Here is a 10,029-nt window from a genome sequence, read left to right as displayed (position 1 = left end):
GCCTAAAACAAGGTCGGCGGATAAATGATTATCCCTGGATCAAACTTTCCCACTATAATAACTATATAACAATAACAATGGAACAACAAGTATATCTCCTGTTTAAAATGAATAATAACACAATGATTATTACAACTCTCACCAACAAATATGGTGGATAAACTCTCTTTTGGATATGTATCTCAAAAAAGGCTTTTCACTCTCTGATGTTAGAAAATGAAATAAAATGAAGTATTTATAATGAATATGCATGCTACAATGGTTGGCTATAATATCAAGAGAAAATTTCTCTTTCTTCCATCCATAAGTTCACCAAAAAATACTCACGTACTTTCAATTCTATTTTCTATAATTGTTAATGTTTCTCCTTCTTTCTCTCTCCAACTAAAGAGGAATTCCTTTCATGGACATCATTTCATTTTAGTGGCGATTGACTACGTCACAAAGTGGGTTGAAGCAGCATCATATGCGAATGTAACCAAGTAAGTTGTTGTAAGGTTTATCAAGAATCAGATTATATGTCATTATGGTGTGCCAAGTAAGATCGTCACTGATAATGGATTGAACTTGAATAATAATATGGTGGAAGCTATTTGGAAAGACTTCAAGATTGCACATCATAATTCTTCTCCCTACAGACCCAAGATGAATGGGGTTGTTTAAGCTACAAACAAGAACATTAAGAAGATTATCCAGAAGATGGTTGTGACATACAAAGATTGGCATGAGATGCTCTCGTTTTCTTTGCATGGGTACCGTACATTCGTTCGCACTTCAACATGGGCAACCCCTTTCTCTCTTATTTATGGCATGGAAGTTGTGCTCCCTATAGAGGTTGAGATTCTGCCATTGTGTATCTTAATGGAAGCCAAGTTGACTGAAGTTGAATGGTGTCAGACCAGATATGACCAACTCAATTTGATTGAAGAGAAGAGATTGATTTCCATGTGTCATGGTCAGTTATATCAACAGAGAATGAAGAAAGCTTTTGATAAAAAGGTCAAGCCTCGTGTGTTCCGAGAAGGTGACCTCGTGCTCAAGAAGATTCTATCTTTCAAACCTGGTGCTAGGGGAAAATGGACTCCTAATTATGAAGGCCTATATGTTGTTAAGAAAGCCTTTTCAGGCGGCGCATTGATTCTTACAACTATGGATGATGAGGAGTTCATGCATCCTGTGAACGCCGATGTAGTCAAGAAATGCTTCTCCTAAAAAAAAAAAATAACAGCTCGCTATGTCGAAAACCCAAAAGGGCGACTTAGGAAAAAATGAGCATCTCGGTGGATTGACAACCCGAAAGGGCGATTCAGGCAAAAGTTAGAGACATAAAACAGAAAATTTATCATGCTAGATTGAGTACCCCACCTTTGGGAAATCTAGGCAAAAATTAAGGATTATGGCAAGTAATTGCATCCGGTTGATCCTGGTCTTTGGGCAATTTTGAACAGTCATTTGGTTATGATTCATCATTCTCAACCGAAGACAAGAACATAGTGGATTTCAAAGTTGGTAGGGAGAGTAGTGGCCATTGTATTTAATGTAGCCATTTTCCATGTAAATTACCATTCTCAAACTTTGTACATATCCATGGAGTCCCGCCATTTGCGGACTGTTGGTTCTAAGTGTTGGCAGCTGTAACACCCCAAAATTTGCCCTCCTCATTCATGCATTCATTTAGCATTTCATATTGCATTTCATCATGTCAATCAGAATTAGATCCATGAAACTTTATTTAAAAAAAACGAAAAAAAAACAAAATAAATAAATAAATAAATAAATAAAAATAATAAAAAAAATATATATATAATAGAAAAAACTTGGACTTGGACCTCTCTCATTTGAGCCCACAAAGCCATGAAAATCAGGTTATAAAAGAGGGAGATCAGACAGAAAAAGGAAGGGAAGCAAAATACTCTGAGGTTTCCTTGAAACAAAACCCTGGACAAAACCTGAAGAGAAACCTGACAGAGAACTCAGAGCAACCCCCAGGCAGCTCTGAAAAATTCAATCTGACTCACACACTTTCATCTCACGCAAACCCTAACATTGCCTTGCAAACCCAACCGTGCCATTTGATTTCAACCGGTCTCTCCCATCAGATTTGCCTCATTCCCATAATTTTATGCTCTTAATTTGGATCATCTGAATGTATGAGGTATGATGGATGAATTTCATTATGTTTTTGCCCACGGGTTTAATTATGCATGAATGGGTGAAACCTATGCCTTGAATGTTTAATCACATGATTTCTGAAATGTATGCCACAGGGTTTGAGGTTTCTAAAACCATACTGTTATCCATGAAAAAAATGCTTATCGTGCTTCACTAACCCTTTTGTTGAGTTTTTGTGAGGGCTCACAGACTCTTGCAGAGATGGTTTGCGTGGTTTTCCCACTTTATTTGTGGGATACCCCCTGGAGGTTCATTCTGATTACCTGTACTGACTCACCTTTCTTTGATGGCATTAGCTTGGGAGATCCCTGGGTTTCTTACTCCTTTAAGTGTTGTTACTTCGGATCTTTATCCGTGTGGTACTTTTACCTCTTTTCCGCATTTTATCGCTTTCTTAGCTGGAAGACCTCGATAGGAGGCATTTGTTTTCTTTTGTTTATTTACTTTTGAGCCCCTTGTTGGCACATTTACTTTACACATATTTGTTTTGTATGTGTTCGTATCCCTGCAGGTAGCGCGGTTCCTTCGTCAAGGACTGCCTTTTTTCCCTTGAGCATCCCAAACCCTAAAACCCAAAGCAACACGTTAACTCCTTCTACTACAGGCGAGTAAGTCTCCAAAGGTCGAGCACCCGGTAGATTGCGTAGTGACGTCGTTCGTCCAAAACCCAATCCATAACCCCGTAGTTAGCCGAACTACGGCTTGCTCTAATTCTCATTCCAGATGAGATACGTAGGCATAAGTCGCGATGTCTTAGCGAGCACACATCCCCCCAACCCATAGGTCAGCCGAGCTACGAAGACTCTGATTCTCATATTCAGATGAGATACGTATGCAGTGGATGCGACATCCGCGCGAGTCATTTTCATTTAACCTTTTTTTTTTTGTAAACAGCATTAGATAAACTCACACCCTTTAGACAATAACTATAAAAGTGGATCCCGTAGAGTACTACGGATGCGTAGGGGTGCTAATACCTTCCCTTCGCATAACCGACTCCCGAACCCAAGATTTGGTTGCGAGACCCCGTCTTGTCCTTTCCTTTTTCAGGTTTACTTCGAGCGTTTCCTTTCCCTCCTTTGGGATGAATAACGCACGGTGGCAACTCTTCTGTCATTTTCTTTCGCCGGTTGTTTTTTCGCGCACTGTATTTTTCAGGTAGCTGCAGCTGGCGACTCTGCTGGGGAATTGAAAGAAGTTGACCTCTTGCTGGTCCATCTTCCCTAAGCGAGTCCCTCCTAGCTTGTGTGATTTCTTGTTTATTGGGTGTTCATGCTTTTGTACCTTTATTTGCTTACCAGCTTGCATGCATCTGTTATATCTGTTGGATCTGTTTGTTTGTTTGTTGGGATGGGGTGTTCTATGAGAGATAAGCCCATTACCCAGGCTTGAGTGTACACACAGGTTTTAGAGTGGATAATCATGAGGCTTGCGTGGCGTGTTGCTACGTTAAGTCGTTCGTGAAGAACCACACCCAGACGAGGTTTCTTTTGGATATATTATGTCTTACGGGTGTTCCGTAACGGCAGGATGTTCCTCTAGAAATCGTCGACTCTGGTGACCATTTCCCGAGAACTCAGTCGAGGCCTCTCCTCCGAGACGTGATTATGTTAGCTCTGGTGGGCGCATTCTCGCTGCTCAATCCGAGGATCCCGAGACTGGGAACTTGCTATTAGGATGTCCTGTTGAGGGGAGTCAATGGAGGTCTTTTGTCCCGTAATAATACCAAACCTTCAGTGGTAAACGTATTATTCGCGACTGAAGGGCTGAAGCTGACGAACTTCTGTTCTTAGAACCTACCAGTGAGGGGCGGGCTAAATTCAGGAAACCTTAACCTCCAACCAACCCGGTTTTCTGGAGCAGAGTTTTGGTCTTGTATTATATTCCTCAGTGAATTTCTCTCCAGGCAGTGCAACCTGACAGATATTCAAGCGGATCCATTAATTCTGATTGACATGCCTTTGCATTGCATAACATCATCTGTATATTTGCATCCAATATCTCATGCTTATTCATTTGCAGGGTATTCCCTTTCAAAACGGGGGTGCCTTAAAACTGAACAAGCAGTGCATCGCATACCATGCATATTAACCCTTGTCTGTTTTGCAGGTGTCACCGCAGTGTCTAATGTTTGTTCCCTGTATCAGGAAGTTATTGGTCCCAAGCAAGTCCACAGGTACCCGACAAAGGAAAATCGTCCACAGCTAGCGATGGACCAAGTACAGAAAGAGCTGGCTGATATGCGTGAAAGGATGGATCAGTTCATGACATTGATGACTGGTATGGCAGAAGGCCAGGAAAAGCTGAGGGAATTGGTTGAGCAACCGAGACCCGATCCGGAGGTGGAGATACCAAATGCTGAGGGAAACCCTGGTAACCCTGGGAACGCTGATAACCCTGTGAACACTGGTAACGCGGGTAACGCAAATGCTGATGGAAACCCGGGTAATGTTGGCAACACAGGGAATGTTGGAAATGGTATTGGCGGAAGGTACAATGTGAATCAAGGAATTCGGATTAACGGGCGCCCCGTTACTGAAGATTATCAGTATGATCAATTTTCTTTGCACGACGAGGCCCTCGAGACCACTCGCCGTATGGATGAGCTTGCTGAGAAGCTCAAATCTGTGGAGTCTCAAAATTCCTTAGGCTTTGATGTCACAAATCTTTGTCTGGTTCAGAGAGTAAGGATTCCTCACAAGTTCAAACCCCCTACTTTTGAGAAATACAACGGGGCTTCTTGCCCACGCACTCATCTCCAATCTTATCTGGGAAGGTTGGGAGCTCACACGGAAGATGAAAAGTTGTGGATGTACTATTTTGAAGACAGTCTAACTGGAGCTTCTCGTGAATGGTATTCTCATTTGTCTCGTACTACCATCAAGAGCTGGAAAGACTTGGCAGAGGCTTTTGTCAAGCAATATCAATACAACTTGGACATGGCTCCAAATCGGACCTTGTTGCAAGGTATGTCTCAGACTGCCAAGGAAACCTTTAAAGAGTATGCTCAGCGTTGGAGACAGATTGATGCGTCCGTCCAACCCCCTATGTCTGAAAGGGAGATGGCGGACATGTTCATGAACACTCTTCAAGGCAATTATATTGAGAGATTGGCTGCTTGCCCGTCAATCAGCTTTGCAGAGATAGTAATTGCTGGAGAAAGAATCGAGAGTCTGTTGAAGATTGCCCGAATTCAAGACAATAGTGCTTCCAACTCATCAGGTCCCAAGAGACCGTTTGCTGGTAACGGTCAGCGAAGAAAAGAAGGTGAGGCAAGCGTTGTGTATGCCGGCAGAGGCAGGGGTAGATGACGCCCTAATTATTATCAAGATCAAGTGGCCGCAGTCATTATTCCAACACCTGTTCCTCAACCGCAATATCATCCGCAACAACAACCCATGTACAACAATCAACAACAAGGAGGTAATCCGGGTCAGCAGAGACACTATCAACAACGTCCAAGGCAGACGGACCGGGTCATCGAGCCAATCCCAATGCCTTATTCAGTATTACTTCCCAAGCTGATTGACATGAATCTGGTTACGTTGAGAACTCTGGCCCCACCAATCGATCCCAATAATTTGCCTAGAGGTTATGATGTCAACGCCAGATGTGCTTTTCACTCCAACGCACCTGGCCATACTACAGATAATTGCAAGGCTCTCCAGTTAAAGGTACAAGATTTGAGAGATGCCCAAGCTATCAATTTTGCTCCGGTGCCTAATGTTATCCAGAACCCGATGCCGGCTCTCGGCGGGCAGAGGATTAATGCTGTTGATAGTGGGGAAACTTTGAATTTGGTTTCTGATGTGACTAAGGTGAAGACTTCTCTATCGGTGGTTAAAGACCGACTTCTGAAAGGACAGATTTTCCCGGGCTGTGGGGAAGAATGCAGAAATTGTCAAGCTGCCGAAAACGGATGTGACAGTTTGAGAAGGGGTTTTCAGCAACTGATAGATGAAGGTTGTCTTCAGTTCGATCAGGCCCGTCCAGTGAAGAATGATGTATCGACGGTGACGTTTTATTTCACTCCTGAAGAAATATATGTTCCCGAGAGACTCGCTCCGACAATAATATATTTCCCAGAAAGTACAGAACCAGCAGCGGTGAACATCGAAAGTTCAGCACCAGTTGCAATTTACTCTGACAGCCCTCAACCGACTTTGGTTGGTCCGATCACCATCACAATACCAGGACCCGTTCCGTATGAGAAAGACAGTGCTATCCCGTGGTACTATGGGGCTGATATCTACTTCCAGGGGCAGAAAGTTAACGAAGAAGACATTGACATTGGTAGCTCCGCTGTAGACGATGTTGGAGGGGTTGGTGGCTTCACTCGCAGTGGACGCCTATTTGCACCATCAACATTACGTGCGAATACTGAAGCCGAGGCAGCTGCCAAGGCTAAAGGGAAACAGATGGCCACCGAAGAGGTTGCTATTGAGGAAGATCCTCCTAAGACCGCATTCGAGAAGGAAGTGGATGAGTTTATGAGGATTATCAAGAAAAGTGACTACAAGGTAGTCGACCAACTAAATCAGACACCCTCAAAGATCTCCATTCTCTCACTATTGTTGTGCTCTGAGGTGCACAGAGCAGCCTTGTTGAAAGTACTGAATATGGCCTATGTTCCACCGGAGATAACTGTTAACCAGCTGGAGTCGGTAGTTTCCAATGTAAACGCTAGTCGGGGGCTAGGTTTCACCGATAATGACCTGATATCTGAGGGCAGGAATCACAACAAAGCCTTGCATATCACAATGGAGTGCAAAGGGGTGATGCTTTCCCATGTTTTGGTTGATACAGACTCTTCTCTGAATGTTCTTCCAAAGAAAGCCTTAATGAAGTTGGATTGCGATGACACCATCCTGAGGCCAAGTAACTTAGTTGTGAGGGATTTTGATGGCTCTAAGAGAGTTGTCTTTGGAGAAGTTGAGTTTCCAGTTAAGATTGGACCGTAGGTGTTCAAGAGCACCTTTTATGTGATGGATATCCAGCCTGCCTACAGTTGTCTGCTAAGTCGGCCTTGGATTCATGTTGCCGGTGTTGTTACTTCTACCCTCCACCAGAAGCTCAAATATGAACTAGAAGGTCAGGTCGTCACTGTCTGTGGTGAAGAGGATATTTTTGTTAGCCACCTGTCTACATTTAAGTATGTAGAGATGGACGGCGAGATGCACGAGATGCTGTGTCAGGGCTTTGAAGCCATAAACATCAATGAGGTCGTGCCCGAAGTTGTCTTTTCACCTGAGTCTGAGATGGTCGAGACTTCTATCTCTTCATACAAGCAAGCTGTTGAAGTGGTTAAAGCTGGTAATGCCCAAGGCTGGGGCAAATTTGTGGAGCCAATCATAAAAGAAGACAAGTTTGGATTGGGGTATGCTTCGGGATCTCAGAAGAATGAAACCAGTACTCTCTCCAGCGGGGGTTTGGTTTCTCCCCACATCGTCAATGCTGCAGATGAAGACAAGGCTGACAGCGACTGTGACTTAGATAGCCGGATTCGCCCGTGTGTCCCGGGAGAAAAGCTCGACAATTGGTCGTCTGAAAAAACCGTCCGGGTTACTCTACTGAAAGAGTGATTTTTATTGTTTTCCTTTATTACATGCATAATAAAGTCTTACACTTTGCCCAAGGTGTAACGGCTCATTTGTAGGGCCATCCATTTAGTTACATTTCGCAATTATTTTTATCATCAATAAAGGACGGCTTTTGCAAACAATTTTGTGTTCTCTTTCTTTCAGTTTTTTTTTACTTTTACAAAAAAATGGCAATGTTTCTTTTTTCGTTTTTTCTTTCTTTCCAAAAAAAAAATCTCTCATTCTAAGGTAAAGCATGATCCTCCATCATGCAGAGCGGACCACCCGGATCTCACTACTAACGACACTGCTATGGCCAAGTATGACTTCGACAATCCTATCTATTAAGCCGAAGAAGGGGTTGAGGAAGATTGTGAATTGCCTAAAGGGTTAGCCAGATTGTTGAAATAGGAGGACCGAGCTATTACACCTTTCAAGAGGTGATTGAGACCGTCAACATCGGTACCGCAGACGACAAGAAAGAGATCAAGATCGGGGCAAGTCTACAGGCCGAGAGGAAAGACCGTTGATCATGTACTTGACTGTGTTAGAAAGGTCAATGGGTTGTGTGCTCGGTCAGCATGATGAGTCAGGTCGAAAAGAGCATGCAATATACTACCTTAGCAAAAGTTTACCGACTGCGAACAAAGATACTCATTGCTCGAGAAAAATTGTCGCGCTTTGGCATGGGCTGCTCGCCGACTAAGACAGTATATGTTGACTCACACGACTCTATTGATATCAAAAATGGATCCAGTCAAGTATATTTTTGAAAAGCCAGCACTTACCGGAAAGGTTACTAGGTGACAAGTGATACTGACAGAGTATGACATCCAATACACTTCACAAAAAGTCATCAAGGGAAGTGTCTTGTCAGACTATCTTGCAGAGCAGCCGATTGATGATTACTAACCTATGAGGTTTGACTTTCCTGATGAGGACATCATGTTTCTCAAATCGAAAGATTGAGAGGAACCACTCCCGGAGGAGGGGCCTGACCCTGAATCCAAATGGGTTATGATGTTTGATGGGGCGGTCCACATCAATGGTCGCGGAGTTGGTGTAGTGTTGATCACACCGGAAGGGGGTTCATATGCCATTTGGTGCCAGAATAACTTTTCCCTGCACCAACAATGAAGCCGAATATGAAGCTTGTATCCTAAGACTTTAGGAAGCCGTCAATATACAGATTAAAACCCTGGATGTATACGGGGATTCAGCTTTGGTCATCAATCAAACCAACGGGAAATGGTGCTATGCTAGAACTACGTACCCAGAATTGATGTATCTCGGTCAGAGACGAATGAAGAAAGCATTTGGTCAGAAAGTGCGCCCTCGGGGGTATCAAGTCGGTGAATTGGTACTCAAAAGATTTCTTCCTCCCAACACAGATCACAGGGGCAAATGGACACCGAACTATGAGGGTCCATACGTGGTTAAAAGAGTTTTTCTCTGGCATAGCTCTGATGCTAACAACCATGGAATGGCGAAGACTTCCCGTCCCCTATCAACTCAGACGCAGTTAAAAAATACTTTGCATAAAATTGACCCGCTGGACAGTAAAAAGAATAGTCCAGGAAAAAAAGGGGCATCCCGACGAACCAAAAAACGAATGAAGAGGTTCGGGCAAAAATCAGGGATATAAAAAAAATGTATCCCGGTGGATTGAAAACCCAAAAGGGCGGTCCACGCAAAAGTTAGGGAATAAGCGAATAACTGCGATCTGAGTTCATCCGTGTTATATCACCGTTTCATTCAATCCGGCAATCTTCGAAGGTTAAAGATCGACTAATCATCCACTTCAGAAAGCAAGATGAGCATAGCGTCTTGAGGACATACGAGCCATAGCAGAGTCGAAACTCGGTGGGACCCCGTATCTCCATTGCCATTAGGATAGTTCTCTTTTTATAGCGATCACCTCTTTTCAGGGATCAGCTTCCTTATACCCTCGCCTATTCCTGGCACAAATTTTCTCCCCAGTAAGAGTCGAATAATTCAGTTAAAGAGCCTATTTATTTTTCATTTATCAGTTTGTTTGCAAAAATGTCCGAATTTTTTATAAAACATATTGCATATGAACATAATGGTGGCTTTTGCAGATGATTTGCACAGGAAAACATTTAAAATTGCTTTGAATGTGCTTAATCCCAGACGGTGAATTCAAACCGAGTACTTCCCCCGAGGCATACGTGTATTTTTGGTTGCAGGTCACAGGAACCGGATGCCAAGTCATGAAGCCTCATCCCCAAGCGGTTGACAAAGTCTCTCCTCAGCAGAG

Source organism: Lathyrus oleraceus, chromosome 6 (assembly GCF_024323335.1).
Source record: "Lathyrus oleraceus cultivar Zhongwan6 chromosome 6, CAAS_Psat_ZW6_1.0, whole genome shotgun sequence".
Taxonomy (NCBI): Eukaryota; Viridiplantae; Streptophyta; class Magnoliopsida; order Fabales; family Fabaceae; genus Lathyrus; species Lathyrus oleraceus.
This window is presented reverse-complemented; position numbering follows the sequence as displayed.